Source organism: Dioscorea cayenensis, chromosome 19 (genome assembly GCF_009730915.1).
Source record: "Dioscorea cayenensis subsp. rotundata cultivar TDr96_F1 chromosome 19, TDr96_F1_v2_PseudoChromosome.rev07_lg8_w22 25.fasta, whole genome shotgun sequence".
Classification (NCBI taxonomy): Eukaryota; Viridiplantae; Streptophyta; class Magnoliopsida; order Dioscoreales; family Dioscoreaceae; genus Dioscorea; species Dioscorea cayenensis.
In genome coordinates this window covers 16,168,916-16,187,075 of record NC_052489.1, presented here as the reverse complement: position 1 = coordinate 16,187,075, position 18,160 = coordinate 16,168,916, and the positions used below count along the sequence as shown (strand labels likewise).

Below are 18,160 nucleotides of genomic sequence, written 5' to 3'. Positions count from 1 at the left end.
GATTCTCACAGTCCAGCCTTGAGAGGCAGCATGATGGACTCGGTTCATGTTTGGTACCTGATTCATGTGGCGCGTAGAAGTCCTGACAGGGCAATACACTGAGAACCCGAGGTCGCCACACGGGGTCTGATAAGTGCTTGTGTGATAAGAATAGGAAGTGTTATTTCCTTTTGATGAGCATTACTTTTCTCAGGTTTTAACGCTAATATGTGTGCATTTATGTTACTTTCATGCATATAGGGTTGTGAAGCCGAGGTTAGAGAAAGAAGCCAATGTAGATCGTGAATGCACCATTTGGAGGAAGTCTTGAGAAGGTTCAAATGCAAAGACATAAGTCGGGTTTCAGATGTGAGAATGTGTGCCAACCTCCTTGTATTCAAGTTAGCACAACGATTTGGAGGGGCACATGGGCGGTCACATTCAAGCATTCTGGCCTGTGCATGTATGGCAAGATCTCCACCAACATGTCCATTTATTGAAGAAGCAAAGCGATCTACGGCATAAACGTGTGCCCGTTTATGTTACCTCGATGAAAACATGGATTTACGAGTGTTTCGGGCGGTACTGCAGCAAAGCACTGTAGCAAACACTATAGCAGGTATTGTTGACATCCGACCGAAGGAGTAAAAATAGAATCCACATGGGCGTGTGTAAATTCCACACGCCCGTGCGAAAAATCCATAGGGGCGCTTACATGGGCGTGTGGATTCCCGATTCCAGCTCTATTTAAGGCCGATTTCAGCCCCGATTTCAGTATTCTTTTCTCCATCTTTTCCCTAACTTGAGAGATGGTTGCGGCTAGGGTTTTGAGAGATATTGGCTAGGGATTTGGAGAGGTTTTATGACTCTGACATCACGCTATTTTTGGAAGAAGGTTAGTGGGAGAGCTTTCGTCGGCACCGATCTGGTGAGGTGTATCCTAGGTCAGACAAAGGGACCCTTGGATGAGTAGAGGACTCTCCACAAGACCATCACTATAACTATTGAGGGGGTTTGCTATGAATTCTTTGCTTTTACATTTGATATCATTGATTGTAATTAGCTCTATGGAGAAATAAACCCCCTAGTGGGTACTTGGATGTTTGTGAACCCTAGGATGTATTCAATTTATTGAACCTTTTTATTATGCTTTCAATTAATTGATGTTTTATTTGAGTTCCAATCTTGTATGCTTGATTGTGTGAATACTCCCTTAGAGTGACACTAGGGTTGAGAGTTTTTGTTGGTAACTCTTATGAGTGAGTGACACACCATGAGAGTTTGACAAAGCTAGATTGGAGAGGATTAAGATGGTGAGTCGAGAGGTAGCGGAGCCTCCCCTTTCCCCTCCGGTGTGATTTATTCTATTTTCATTTCCTCAAGCTCTTTGTGGTCATAGTAGAGTGAATGGGCTAAGGGATGACCTTCCACTGGGGCTTAGTTGGAGGGGCAACGGAATGAAGCGTTGAAATGATTTTAGCAACTAGGGCTTAACTGTGGCTAGGGACCTTCCACCTGAACCAAAGGGTTAGGTCTACATCTAGGAAGAGGATTTATCACTTGGAATCCCTAGAACTCATTGCGATTCTATATGAGTATGAGGTTGAGAGGTTATTCAATTTCTCCTCCGGGACATGTATAGAGTTAGCCATGGTTGACCTTAGATTTGGGACCATGTATTTAAGGATCTTCACGACTCATTAATACATTAGTTAGAAAGCATAATAGAGGGTTTTTGAACTTGAAACGATTGTCCTAGGTGGAACAATATCCGGGTACCCCACTTATATCGATTGCCTTACCTCCCCTTTACTTGCACTCTTTCTCTTGTTTCTTTTACTTTTGTTACATCACATTTTGTCACACAAATCACTATTCACTTTTTGTTTAGTTAAGAAACAATTTAAGTGTTTTTATTCCCTACTCTTTGTGGATACGATACCCACTCATCTGGGATTTGTTACTTCGATAAACCCGTGCACTTGCGGGACATACGCAAGGGGCATTGTCATGGTCTCGCTTTGCCAATGTCAAGGGTGTGAAGAGCTTGATAGCTCTCAACTTAGTCCCGATGACCGCTAATGTTGAAAAAGTTTTCAGGTTATAATTTTAAGAACTGCTTTACATTTTAGTTTTTGCAAAAACCATGATTTCTTGAGTTGAATCTTTGAATTGTGAACTCCTTATATGTCTTTAAATACCTGTTTTGAAAGATGGTTTCATTGATGAGTTTTGAGGTAGATTCTGATATAATTTCATTTGGATCGCCGTACTATGTCAAAAGTTGCCTTGTAGGCCTCGAAGTTTTTATACATTTTAATAATGCCAAAATACATATTTTTAATGTTTTTGTGATGAGGTTTATCATGACCTCTTTTGAAGTTTTTTTAAGCTAAAATTGTTATTGGTAAATATTGGAAACTTCATTTGATTAGATTGATTCTCATGCTTATTAAATAACCTATATATATGCATATGTTGATACGCCTATTTTTCATTTTAGCATGGTTGTATTATATAAAGAACAATTATCCAATAGTGTCCTTGACTATATAAACTTGTATTATTTGCATATTTACACTTTTTGGAAACCTTAGTAGCATTTGTGACTTGTATGCCTACTTGTACTCTATTATCAGGCTTATTAAAATTCTTGCTTCCTTGTGCAATTACTGGATTCCATTCTTGTTTGATCTTCACATGTGATTTGTTTATGCCTTGTGTGTAAATTCTGGAATTTGTAAGCCTTGCCACCATTCAAGGGTTGGATGGTGTATGTCCCTCCACAGGATTGTCACAGCGGTTGTTGCATGCCAGTCTTGTGGAATGGGCCGTGAGAATCTCATTGTTTATATTGAAGACAATTGTTTAGTTGAATAAATAGTTTTTTTACCTTCGCCTTCAACTCTCCTACTTGAGGGCCTTGGTTTCACCATTAGTCTTAAATAAACCGAAAAGTAATCTCCTACAAAATATGAAATTAGAGAAGACAAAATGAGAAAAAAGGTTCATTGTATTCTTATCTCATGCATGATATGAGAGCTCTTTATACTTAGACTAAAACTCTGACAATTTTATAAGATTACATTATTTAACAAGTTGAACAATCTTAACAACCATTAGTTTAGAGATTGGTTCTCGACATTGTCTTTTCAATTTGTATCAATCTTGTTAATTTGATATCTCTTAACAACCAAACCCAACCTTTCAATCTAAGCCAAACTTATTTTGATAGCTAGGTACTATTCATGAGAAGTGATTGAATATATACATTTTTCTATTACAATTCAATATACTTAACTTGCGCTTTTCGATAAATTTTGTCTTTGATAGTCACCACCACCAAGACTAGTAGCAAACCTCCAAATAATAAAGTAGCGAGTGAGAGGTTGTTGCATCCCATGAGGAATGATAGTACAAGTAATGGCTAGTTCATTGTTATCTAGCCTCCGAATAATAGTGTGAAAAGTAATCAATAAGAAATCAAGCAACAAAAGAAAGGCACAAAAATGGAGACAAATAGAGATAGGTTCCAATCAATCATAAGGAGGTACTGGGGAGATGTTCCCCTAGAATTTTGTTAAGGCAGAAGATTTAACTAATGAATTCTAACAGAGATGGTTTGAGTCATGGGTATCCAAGAACATGTCAATCCCTTTCTCAAAGTAACTGACAACTAGTCCCATAGGAGGGTCCGGTAGTGGTCTCCTTCTTCACTAAATACACCTATACTGCATAACACTATAGGTATCCCAAAATAGACCAACCTAATTCCGTGGATTAGATCGATCCCTAATCTCATACAAGCCTTTGTGGTGATCTCTCTCTTTCCTAAGACCACTATGATTGCAAGACACTCAATGAAATTTGGAGGTAGGGTTAATCAAATAAGAGAGAAAAAGGGATGAACCTTCTACCTTAAAGCTCATCCACCACTCCTTTCATCCTTGGTAAATCTAACTACAGTGGGCTTCTCAACTCATCACTAGAGTGATGAAATGTTCAATCAAGCTCTCGCTATAATGGATTTTATGGCAATAAGAACACAAGGTTGAAACTCAAAGCTAATTTCAAATTAAAAGACAAGGATTAAATCATACAAACAATTAGTTTTAGGGTTCACATGCCCAAGTACGAAAGGGAATTCGCTCCTCATAAAAGAACAATAAAATACTAAATAACAAAAATGAAGTACAAGATAATCCATAAGAAAAACTCCCTTAATTCTCACAAAAGATGAATCAATGAAGCTCTCTCAAACCACCAACTAGAAAATCCACTCAAAGCTAAATACACGGGAAAACACCCAGAAGTTGTACACATACCCATATGGAATATCCCAGGCCATTTGTTTGTCCCTTAGCCTATAGAGAACCTCCAAAAGTACTTAACACCATCTTCTTTTGCTTCCTCACTCTACGCATGCCCTTCTTAGTACCTAGCTACACAAAAGAATGAATTATACATGAAATAAATGCATGTAATCAAGGAAAAACATACTTAATCCATATAAAATGAGAAAATGAAATATGTTCAAACAAGCACTCATTAGGCTTTATTGGTACTCAGTATACCTTTTTTGAGTGTCCAAGTTATAGATCGGGCGTTCATAGTAAAAGGAGCAAAAATAAGTCAATTAGGGTGAATGCTGGCCAAGAAATGAAGTTCAAGATGAGTATATCAAAGGTCCATATAGCCTAGTGTAATCTAAACAGTAAAGCATAGTAGTTTGCCCCATATTTTAAAGAAACATAAGGTCTACATGGGATTCCATATGGCTTCATGCACTATGCCATATAACTCTCAAGAAATCCAAACTGTGATTTAGAGCACTGACACTTATGTTGATCCTCATGTATTCTTCACATGGCCCAATGTTAAATCCACACTATCCCTAGTAACTGGAGGTCAGAGCTGTATAATCCTAGGGCTTTAGGGGGTTTTGTTTAAAAGAGGATTACATAGTCTGGCACATGTTCCTATGTATAACCCTATGTATTTTCCCAATACCTAGACTATAAAAAGGCAAACACAAAGGTTTTGAGGGAACATTTTGGCAAACTTCCTTTAGGTTTTTCTCAAGCATTCTTCCAGGGTTTTTCAATGGGATTTGAGGAACTTTAGGCTTTCCAACAGCCCTTTGAATTAGGTTATGATCATCTTCATCAATAATCAAAGATTTAGCTAGAAAGGAAAGGTCCTTAGCAGCTTATTGAAGGAGATATTGATAGCTAGTAGAGGAAGAAGTGTGGAGCACAAGGGAGTTTCCTTTATTATGTTTTTAATGTCATTTGTATTCCTCTTTGAGTGTAATTCACACTCTCATTTAATGAGGAACTAAATCTCCTAGGATATTTGGACATTGATAAACCCTAGGATGTAATTTAGTATTGGAGATCAGATATCGGCTATATATTTGAGTTGATTTTGATTATGATTCAAATATGTTCTTTAATACCATGCTTTCTGTATAGAGAAAGCTTGATGTCATGCTTGATACATGTGTAGGGGTCTAAGAAATAACTATACATAGATTTACCACAATTAAAGATAATTAAATATAGACCTAGAGGCACACAGTTGAGCATTTTGATTCTCCTAGTTAGGGTTTCATTATACCAAGTGTCTAAAAATCTATATTTTTGATAACACCCCTTACGTGTGACCCGTAAGTGCATGGGTTTGTTGAAGTAATAAATCGCAGGTGAGTGGGCTATCGTATCCACAGGGAATAGTGAATAGAAACACAACGATTGCTACTTAATTAAGTGAAGATGAAACAATAATAGTGTGGATAAAATCAATGTGAACAAGACAAAAGAAAATAAGAAAGAGAGGCACAATAAAATTAGAGGAAAGACAATCGATAGAAAGTGGGATACTTAGACATTGCTCCCACTAAGGTTATTAATTGAAGTGCAAGGCCAACTATTATGTCTCATAACTGATGCTTAATGAGTCATGGAAATCCAAAAATACACGGTCCCAAACCTACGGTCAACAGTGACTAACTCTACACTATGCCCCCGCAGAGAAATCGCTCAGTCTCATCTCAACACCTCACAGTGTGTACAGTTGCAAGAAGCTCTAGGGATTCCAAGTGATAAACCCTATTCTAATATGTAGATCTAACCCTTTGGTCTAGGCGAAAGACCTCTAGCCACAATTAAGCCCCAGATACTAAGGATTACTTCAACGCTTCGCTCTATTGCTCGCGCAACTAAGCCCCACCAGAGTTCCTCTCTTAACACTTCACTTTATTGTGACCGCAAAGAACTCTAGGAACAAGGAGGCAGGATAAATCACACCGGAGTGGAAAGGGGACTCTTTGCTACCACTCGAATCACCCTCTCAACCGTATCCAATCTTGCAATGTCCAACCCTCATGGTGTGTCACTCATCCACAAAGGCTACCAAGATGGACTCTCAACCCTAGTGTTACTCTAACAGTCCGTTTGGTACTTTGCATGGAAACACTTTTCATGCAAAGTATTTCCCTGTATTTACTTTCCCTGCATTTACTTTTCTTGCAAAGTAATAAAACGTGTTTGGTATGAACCTTGAAAATTGCAATTGAAATACATGCAAAACGAATTCCTTTGTTTGGTATGAATAACCTTCCCATGCAAAGTTATGTCTATTCTCAATTTTACCCTTCAATTATAAAGAAGTAAAATAAAACTATACCTTAAATACATGTTGTAAAAACAATATTGTCACATCTTAAATAAACAACATTCACACAACAAGTAGTTCATTGTATTGTTAGAAACCATAATCCAAAATCAAAAGTACAACAAATTGGAAATAGTTCAGTTTGCAAAGGTCCACAAAATGAAACTTGCATATACTACAAAGCAAAAAAGTAAAGGCTAAATGATCTACTATATAACTCCATTGAGTACACTCTTCACATAAATCAACTTGGCTTTGTCATCTTGAAATAAAAAGTATGATTCAATCTTGCCTTTGTCAGCAGAAATCATGCCAATCACACGAACTGCTTCTTCTTCAGTTAAAACATTGAGTTTTTTATGCTCTCATAAAGAAGTGTCCTTTTTTCCACATTTGCATTCAAATATTGGAAATAGGTTGCCACTTCACCTATCTCTTGCTTTGTTCCATCACAAATATCATAAAATCTTTCCATATGCTTGGAGAATGTATCATCAACTTGATCTTTGGCCAATCCCTTTTTCTTTCTTTTCTTCGAAGGCACGCTCGACTCACCTTACATTTGCAGTGGCACCTTCCTCCTTTTATAAGAACCATTCAAGGGATCATTGTATGCATTTTTAGATACAAAGGCACATTCATTCATATCTTCCAACTCAACATCTACACCAAAATATTTATCTTGGACTGTATTGTTCATTGATTCATGAGCTTCAGAAGCTGCTTTAGCTGCAACAAATGTCGAATTCTCTCTTTCTATAGCTTCAACTGATTCACCTGCAAATTCTGCTCCATCTCCAGTCGCATGGTCTTTTCCAAATATGATTGCTAGCTCAACAAAATAAGGAAATGCCTTATTTCTAAGACACGATGCATCTTTATGACTCTGCATATATAAGTTGTTATTAGTAACATTGTACATAAAAACATAATTTTATAAAATAATTAGCATAGGCCTATTTCATATTACCTTAAGCCATGAAAACCACACATCATCATCACAAGTAACTCATTGATTAGCTTCATCCCATCCAACCCCAGACTGACCCCACATCTCTTTAAGTTCTCTAAATTGTGCTTTAAGTGTCCTCATCCTATATTTAATATGAGGATCACCCATAATTTTGCAGTTAGGTTATCTTTTTAGCCATCCATTTTTGTAGTTGAGTCAAATACCCTATCTTGAAGCCATTATCTGCTCTCCAGCCTTGGTTCACAAGCTCTAAGCAACATTCAACCAAAACTTTATCCTCAGCTGGAGTCCATTAATGGTTGTTCCTCTTGTTGGTCCTTGCACCTATTGGATTTGTTAAATTCTCCATCTGACATCAAAGTTAAAAGTAAATATTGTTTTTGACAAGGCTAGGAAGTAGAGGATCTCATATGATAAACAATTTAATAGATACATATACAAAATGAGAGTATATTAGCATAACAAGAGAGAGTTTAATTGTCATAAGAGAGTTTTTTTCCATTATAAAAAAATAAGATAAATTGTCCAAAAAGACATTAAACATGGGATAATAATTTCCATTGAAATGTGAAAACTAAAAATAAAAAATATTAATCTCCAGTTGCTTGAATCCTAGAAGCTTGCCATTCATTCCACATTTCTTGAGACAAGTTGTCTCTAAAAGTTGTCCATGCATTGGAGTTCTCAATGTACTAGATACTTTGTGCATCAAACATGGGGTCAGAATCCACATATGACTCATCCAATTCTGCCTCCAGTGGATCAAGAGCCATCTCGCTCCTAATATGATTGTGTGGTAATGCACATGCACTTATAATTTGGCAATGTGTTTTAACGGGATACCAAGACCTGTCCCCAAGTATTCCCCAACTCATTTTCGAAAGTCCAAAACATCTTTCAATGACATTGCGTGCACTTGAGTGTTTGTAGTTAAATAATTCTTCTTGTGATCGAGGGAGATTGTTTTGTCTCCACTCATTTAAATGGTAACATTGACCTCTATATGGAACTAAGAATCCCTCTCCATTCGTATAACCAGCATCACAGAGATAGTAAAAACCTGAAAATAGAAAGTCCTTTTAACTTTTTTTAATTATATTGACAAATATTATACTAAGGCTTTACTAATTTAAGAACATTTGATATTATTACTTTGAGGAACTTTAAATCCATTTGGCCTAGAAATTACATTTCTCAATACCCTAGAATCTGCTGCAGAGCCTTCCCAACCAGGCAATATGTATATAAATTACAAATCTTGCAAACACACACCAAGAACATTAGTGGCAATTTCTCCTTTCTTGTCCTGTATCTAGGTTTTTCCACTTGCGGGACATTGACTTTAATGTATGTCCCATCTAAGGCACCTAAACAATTCTGAAGTTTAACATAAAACACATTAATTAGTATATCAACTAGTTCAAATGAATAAATGTTAAATTAGAGACATTTATATAAATTTCTTTTACCTTAAACTGTTTCCATCGAAAGTTTGTAGAATTCAGAGGTACAGGATCTAGCTTCTCAAATAGTTCTTCATGTAACCTCAACACAGAGAGTAAGACAAGACCAAACTGTCTACTTATTGTCTCTCCACTCCTTACAAATTCTCTTTTCACAATTCTATTCTTAGCATGATGAGAACTGATGTAGAGAAACAAGACAGCCATTTCATCAATGTTCATATTTTTCGTTAGGGCAAGCCTACCAATGCTTTCAAGCATATCACATAATTTGTAAAAGGCTCCTCTATTCATCCTAATGTTCTCCATACATGTCAAATCTGAATCAAACACCATTCTTCTAAAATTTACTTACCTAATGAGACACCTCTCATAAATATAACTTATCCTTCTCTTTCGCTTTCTATTTTTCAATCTTATGCGGTAGAATTCCAATATTGAAGCAATGACAAAAGTAGGTTTTTGAGATGGAGAGCAACAGTATAAGCAGCCAAAAATGTTGCATGTTCTTCTTCTCAAAATTCTTCCATTTCAGCAACTATAATAAAATTTATACCTATAAAAATGTATGACATAATCAAAGCCTTTAAAAAAGATTGATGAATTCAAAGCATACAACATAATCTCAAATAAACAAAAAAATATATAAAAGTATATAAAATCTCATGTTTTGATGAAATCAAATATTGTCATGTTGAAATATAGAGGGTTCAAGAAATAGACTGTGCTTACTAGAAGCACACTAGTTAATCATGTAATTATGTGGCTGTAAAATATGTTTGCATCTTTATTAATACTTGTTTTCTCATATCTATTATGCATATAGTCATTTAAATACTACTTCATATTGCACACTTTAATTTACTAAGTTTTAATATTAATTGAATTTTTCGTGTTTTATTGTGTGATAGAATCTATTACCGTAGTATTAGATGTTGTATTTATTTTGCACTTCAATTTTCTTCTTACTTTCTTGAGTTAGGTAATCTAAATATTATATTTTTGGCTAATTCTATAGCAAGATTATACATAACTTCTATTTACAATGATTTAACAACATAAAAGAAAATATGAGAAACACAACAAACCTAATGAACATCAATTGTTTTAATTTTCATATCAACAAAAATAACATGATAATAGTATAATCAATCAAGAAATAATAGACCTAATGAACCTAATGAACATCAATGAATATCAATTATTTTAATTTTAACTATATTTTAATTTTCACATTAATCAATGGTTTATATATAAATAAATTAAGAGAGTTACTTATATACCCGACAAAAGTAGATATTTAATTCATGCTTTTCTATTAAGAGAAATATGATTACCCGAACTTGATGCAAGAGGCACACTTCCTATATGAATTCTAGCAACCTTTTTTGAGGATAGATCTCACCTAAAGAAAAGGTTTTTAAATAAAAATCCATTATCAAGTTAAACAACATCAAAGGCAAAATGAAAAGATTCTTAAAAAAATTACAAAAAATTAGATGACTTACTGAGATTGGCTTGCACTAGGGTTTTGAAAAGGAAGACGGTGAAGAAGTTCTTCGCTATAGTTAGGGTTCTTAAAAAGAAGAAAGGACAAAAGAGAAGAATTTTAATGTTAGAAAAGGGTGAAATTGGAATTTTACCTGTCTCCCACTTTCCCACCATGATGTAATCCATTTCACACCCCCCTCCCCCTGTGAATCCATTTCATTGATCAAAGGGAAACTAATTACAATTTGACCATTACTTTACATGGTTTTTTTTCAACCAAACATATGAAACCTTTTCACAACATCAGCTTTCTAGGGAAAGTTGTTACTTTCCCCCATACCAAACTGGCCCTAACGGACAAATCATTCAACAAGCATTCAAGATTGAAACTCAATTAAATAAATCAATTAAGGAAAACATAATAAAAGGTCAATAAAACAATAACATCCTACGGTTTACAAGTCCAAGTACCCATTAGGGGGTTTAGCTCTCCACGGAGGAAGATACAATCAATAATAAAATTGAAAGTAAAAACATGTAATCCACAAGAAAACCCCTCGGTATTCGTGTCGATAGTCTTATGGAGTAGTCTCGTCCTCTCCAAAGGTCCTCTTGTCAAGCCTAGGCCACACTTTGCCAGATCGATGCCGATGAAAGCTTCCCCAATAACTATCTACCAAGAGAAATGCGATGTCAAAGCCGTCGAACCACTCCAAAACCCTTGCCAAAGCCCCTCGAAACCTTGGCTGCATACCTCCCAAAAGAAGAAGAAAAGATGGAGAGAAAGATGAAAGATGGTTCCCCATATCGGTACAAGTCGCGGCTTTATAAAGGGCTGGAATCGGGCATCCACATGGCGTGTCGAATTTCCGAGCGTGTGGAATTTCCACGCCCGTGTGGATTTTTGGAAAATTGAGTTTCTGCGGTCTGTGAACAGTAACTGCTACTATATATTGCTATAGTGATTTGCTATAGTACCTTCTACAATACTCCGTCAAAATACTCCTGAATCCACACTTTTCATCGAAGCAACATAAACGGGCACACGTCTATGCCATAGATCGCATCGCTTCTTCAATAAAATGCCATATTGGTGAAGATCTTGCTAACATTGCATAAGTTGGGATACGCAAATGCGACTACCTTTGTGCCCCTCCAAACCATGTAATTGCTTGAGCACATGGAGGTTGGAACACATTCACATATCTTCGATCACAACTTGTGTCTTCATATTTGTTCACTCCAACACTTCATCAACAAAGTACAATCGCAATCTAGTTAGGCTTCTTTCTTTCATATTTGGCTTCACAACCCTATATGCACAAAAGAACACAAAAACACATGCATTAGCGATAAAATTTTATAAAAGTAATGCTTATTGTAAGAAAGAGAATACTTCATTTTCTTTGTACACAAACAATTATCAAACTCCCCCACACTTAAGCTTTTGCTTGTCCTAAAGCAAAAATAAAACATTGAAGCATGGAAGAAGGAAATATTGACCTAGCTAAAACATGCAAGGGAAGCATTCTACAAGTAAGGGAAATTTTAACATTAAATACGAGAAATCGTTGCTCTGGCTAAAAACTCGAATCAAAAAGGACAACAAACCCAAAATCGTGTGAGTGTGTGAACTCACTCAAGTCAACCCAACGTATACTCCTCAAACTTCTAGGTATAAGGGACTTATTTATCTACAAAACAACACAAAATAAAGAGATGGTAGTAGCTTCACACATCCTGTAATATAGCCCTTTCCAAAGCGGCCGCTAAGGTGGCTTTCACACTTTCGAGCTGGTAGCTCTTTCTATCGGGGTAGTAGCTTTCACTCATTCCATGAGATAGCTCTTTCTCTCATTAGGGCATAACTAGTATCCGACTTATGAGAGTAGTTTGATACTTCATAGGTGGTAGCTCTTTCCACCACAAATGCACAACTAAAACAAGTATTTTTCTCTTTTCATTTTTTATTTAGTAAAAATAACACAAGAAATGCACTAATTAGTCCCTTAAACATCGAACCTGAGTTTCCAAACGAGGTTAACGAACGAGTAGTGCATCAAGTGTCAATCGGGCAAAAATTCCTAAAAATCAAAGTAAAAATTAGAGCATGAAAACATTCAATGATGAAAATTCTACTAAACTCAAGAATACAATCATTGCAACTAAGATGAACCACCATTGGCTATGTGAGCGTGCACGATCAAAGCATAGGTATAAAACATGTGTAATGTGAACTCCTCCCCACACTTAAGATGTACATTGCCCTCAATGTACGGATGCAAGCATAATACAAAGTATATCAATCAAAAATATATGTGGGAGTGGGTAATTGAAACAATACTCCCTAGAACTCCTACTAGTGTGTTTGATGGAGCTAAATCATTGGGAGTTGAGTTCCAACGAGTTATGAACCACACACGGCAAAGTGTAAAACACATTGACCGTGTCTATAACTAATCTTCAATTTCTATACTGATAAAACCATCTGCACGCATACACAAGGGGGTTAGTAAAGCTCAACAAAAATAAAATAAAACTTGAGTATATAAAAATAAATAAAGAAGTGAAATACAACTTGAGACAAAAATAAAAGATAAACTCAGAAGGAAGATCCTTTTTGAGTGTACAATGTCAAAAATAAAATACGGAAAATAAAATACGAAATCATAAAGAAACTAAGAGAAGGATGGATCAAGCGTCGATATCTGCGGTGGTCGGCTCTACTACTGCTGGTGGTGGCGATGTACAATAGGTGGATCGACTGGTGCTGGAGCAGGTGATGCTGGAGGAGCCTGAGGGGTCTGGGGTCGCATGATGAATGGTGAGGCAACATCTCGCTCTAGTAACTGCTATAGGGTGTCTAGACGTGGCATCACCTCAAAGTGGTGTACAGCCTGCATCACGCGAACCTTAGCGATCTCAGTCCGTAGCATCTCTACAGTGCCCTCGTGTCTCTCAAAATGATCATAGGTCAAAAAGGAGAAAACATGCGTACTGGAGGCGGATCCTGCGCTACAGGGGGTGCATCGGTCTCCATATGCTCGAGCTGAGGATCGGAAGACTGCTGCGATTCCTCAACTATGTCACCTTCCTCCTTGGCTATCTCTGGGCCAGGCGTAGTCAGAATATATGCTCCCAGCCCGTATCTGCATACTAGCCCCATCAGTCTCATTGTATCTAGGCCGAGAAAGGAGGGAACGATCATCTTTTCAGCCCCATGGATCGCGTCTAATAGACCCATCCCCAGGATGAGTCTAGTGATGTAAGGGCCAATGAATAATACTCCCATTCTCGCATACTGGTCATGGTGCCTCAGGTAATCTGCCACGATGTGCCCTAGGAATCGGCTCACTCTAGATCTTGGAATATAAATAGAGTAACTCCTGGCGGCTCAAAACACCTATGTTGTTGCCTCGGTCACTCATGGATCTACTGAGGATCGCATGTATGTATTTGTAACTCGGCCAAGATAGGCACGTGGCCTTAGCCACTCTGGCTCATCCTGCCCCTGCCCACATAGGGCTTTGTATGCTCACTGCGGGGTCAATGCTCCAAGATAGTCAGTCGGCAATCGATCGTACTCCTTTGTATCTGTATACATCTCATCATAAAAGCCTATACAGACTGAAAACTGTGTGACATTCATGCTGTAATGATGTCTGAATGTGTTGAACTGTATAACGTCAACACTGTAGAATCTAAAATATGATCGGTCAAACTCGAAGGAAGCTAGGACCTCTAGCATCAATGGGCGAATAGCTGGCTCTCAAATCAATAATAATCTCCTCTAGCTTAACACGGCTAATAGCTCATCAATCTCATAGGACATCTCATCATCTCGCTGAGCCTCTCTCAGCGCACTCAAATCCATGAAATGGGATTGCCCAATACAGAGTTTTGACAAACGCTCAAATCAAGTCTAATACTCGAGAATCGAAAAATCTTTATGGTCAAGCTGAGGTGAAGTCTCCCTGGGATGTTTTGCGGCTTGTTTCTTCGATCTGTGGGCCATATCTGTAAAATTTGAAAGGAAAATTAATTAAAAACACTCACAGATTAAAACAGAAGAAATCCACACTGCCATGTGGAAATTCCACACGCCCGTGTGGATCCATGGGGCGTGAAAACCGCATGGCCACCATGCTAAAAGCTCAAAAATACATCACAACTTCATTTCTAAACTCATTCTAAGCATGCCTAGACCATATAAACATGGAAACGAAGCAACATTGACCATTTTAATCAATTAAAATCAAGTGTGGTGAAGAAGAAGAGAGAAAAAGGGTTTAGCAATGAGATAAAGATGAAAATGTCAAAACTGGCGGAAAACTAAAAAAAAAACCTCTCTAAAATGACGGTGCGAAGTCAGGCGAGTGACTGATAGTGTCCTCTGAATGTTTGGGAGTGAGAAGGTGAAGAAACACGAAGAGGTTTTAAAGAAAACCTGCGTCTCTTGGAGTTATGTACATCCACACGGGAGTGTGAAAATTAACCACGCCCATGTGACTCCACAAGAAAGCTTCACAGGGCAGATACACACCCCTGTGTGCTCTCAGGATAGCACACTTTATCTCTGAACGGATCCACATGGGGGAGGAAATTTCCCACGCCCATGTGCCCAACCCATAGGGGTAGCCACACTGCCTTGTGACTTTTCTGTCTAACTGAGAAATTTTTCTAAGTGTTTCACACGCCCGTGTGGCAATTCCACACGGGCAAGGATCTTTATAGGGCCACTCACAGAGGCATTCACACGCTCTTGTGTCTTCTCAGGATAACTCTCTGAACGTTTGTAGAGAAACACACGGCCGTGTGGAAATTCTACACGGGCGTGTGACCGTTATAAGGTCATTCACAGGGGTAGACACACTCCCCTGTGTCCTCTCGGGATGAGCTCTAAACGCAAAAACACGCCCATGTGGAATTTCCATACGATCGTGTGTTTTTTATGGATGACTTAGAAAATTCTATAGGCTCTATAAAAAATTTCTAAACATGTATACACACTCAGAGCTTGCTTCGACAATGCAAAATGAACCAGAGAAACATGAAACACATGCTCAAATGACTAGGATACTATGCCACACACATTTATACACATGAAAACACCAAATAATCCATGAGAAAATCACAAAAATATCATGTAAACATCAAGACACCAACACTCAAGCCTTATTCATGCAAACACTAAACTAAGAACTAGAAAACAGTAAAGAACTTGGGTTGTCTCCCAAAAAGTGCTTGTTTAATGTCACTTAGCTTGACATATCTCTTCTTACTCACGGGGGCTAATAGATGAAGGTTTCCCTCTTATCCATGACATGAAAGCATGATGAACATAGTCTTTTGAAGGTAGAGGGGGAGTTATCAAGTTTGTTACCGCACAAGGGTTCGTCACCCTTACTCTTTTCTTGCACATCCCCGTTAGCCTTAGGGTGTTTCTTGTGATGTCTCCTTATACGCTTCATCTTCCGGAGCACCTTCTTCATGATCCCCGGGGTGGATGGTACCTTTTCCTCTAGACCAAGCGCATCAATTCTTCATTCTCCACTTCTTGGTCTAGCAACCCCTCATACGGGTCCAGATTCATCATTTCCTACACATATTCATCATTTAGTTCATCGGTAGTGTCAAGAAAATAAAGATTATCATCAAAGTAGAGATAATGTAGCATGGCTTCGGCAAGGCGGTATGTCAACTCCCCACCATCAATGTTGATAAGTGCCTTGGAAGTGGGCAAGAATGGCCTCCCAAGTATCAAAGGAACATCTATATCCTCATCCACATCCAACACTGCGAAATCTACAGGAAATATGTACTTGTTAACCTTCACAAGCATGTCTTCAATGATGCCCCTTGGATGTCTCACCGTTCGGACCGCCAATTATAACGTCATTTGAGTGGGCCTAGTCTCTCCCAAGCCTAGCTTCTGAAAGAAAGAGTATGGCATGATGTTGATACTAGCCCCTGAATCCTCCAATGTGATCTCTTCACCCAAATTACCAATGTTGCACGGGATGATGAAGCTTCTAGGGTCTTTCTTCTTGTTTGGCATATTCTTTTGCAAAACCGCCGAACAAGAGGCATCTAAGATCATCGATGCACTCTCTTTCAACTTCCTCTTGTTGGTCAAAAGATCTTTCAAGAATTTCGCATACCGAGGTATTTGAGACAATGCCCCCACAAAAGGATTGTTGATGTACAATTTCTTGAATAGACCCAAGAACTTCTTATATTGTTCATCATTTTGGTCGTTCCTCAATCTTGAAGGACAAGGGATTCTTGGCTTGCAAGGTGGGGGTGCCACCTCCTTCTCCTTGTTAGCTTTCTCCTCAATCTCCCTGACCTCGGGTGCTTCAACATTGGTTTTCTCACTTGGAAGCCTACCTTCAATCTCACGACCACTTCTCAAAGTGATCACCTTCACATGTTCCCTTGGGTTAGTTTCGGTGTTACTAGGCAGACTTCCTTGTGGTCTCTCCGATAATGACTTCGTGATTTATCCCACTTGATTCTCTAGATTGTACAATGATGCGGTATGGTAGCGAAGCATGCCCTCGATCGATTGCACAAATCTGGTCAAAGCTTTCTCTAGGTCGGTCATTCGGATCTCCAAGCCTGAAACTCGGTTCTCCAAGTTCGGGGCTTGTTGTTGTTGTTGGAAACCCGGTGGTGCCGTACCCTTTTGTTGCGCTTGATTATTCCAAGAAAAATTTGGATGGTTTCTCCAACCCGGATTGTAGGTATTGCTATATGGATTTCGTTTTCCCCTCATCACATTACATATAAAATCGACTTGTTCCACCGAGGATGTGCACCAATAGAAATAGGGCAATTGGATGGAGCATGGCCTCCTCCACATCCGTTACAATTCGTCATGGCCACCAATCTAGGAGAAGTTAGAGTATCTAACTTCTTGCTCAATGACTCTACTTGGGCCGCTAACGATGTAACCGCATCAATCTCATGGAGACCGGTAACTTTCTTCTTCTCTCTTGCATTCCATGTGGTAGCTATTGAAACCCATTTCCTCAATCAATTGTTGTGCTTCTCCGAGGGTTTTTCTACCTAAGGTACCTCCTGCTGTTGCATCAAGTAACTACCTTGTGCTATGGTTCAACCTGTTGTAAAAGGTCTGAATAATCATCCACTCGGGAAACCCATATTGAGGACATTTCCGCAGGACCTCCTTGAACCTCTCCCATGTCTCAAATAGAGAATCCAATTCCATTTGCATGAGGGAGGATATTTCATTCCTAAGCTTTACAAATTTTTCGGGAAGGAAATATCGGGCAAGAAAAGCTTCTACCTTCTTCTTCAATGTAGTAATCGATGCTCTAGGTAATGAATATAGCCATTACTTCGCTCTCCCGTTTAAGAAGAATGGGAAAGCTCTCCACTTGATGGCATCATCCGCAACACCATTAATCTTGAGCATGTCGCACACTTCCAAAAAATTCTCTGTGTGACTGTTTGGATCCTCATCATCCAAACTGTTAAACTGTGCAGACTGCTATCACATGTGGATGAATGCCGGCTTTAGGTCAAAATTCTTAGTTTTAATCGGTGGCCGCAC

General features: G+C 38.2%; 1 non-coding gene across 1 annotated transcript; it reads left to right on the top strand.

Moving 5' to 3' along the window:
- The first annotated feature begins 17,741 nt into the window (after positions 1-17,741).
- Positions 17,742-17,848, top strand: LOC120250848. Its single transcript, XR_005533181.1, has one exon. It is a non-coding gene; the product is annotated as a small nucleolar RNA R71 (small nucleolar RNA).
- The last annotated feature ends 312 nt before the right edge of the window (positions 17,849-18,160 follow it).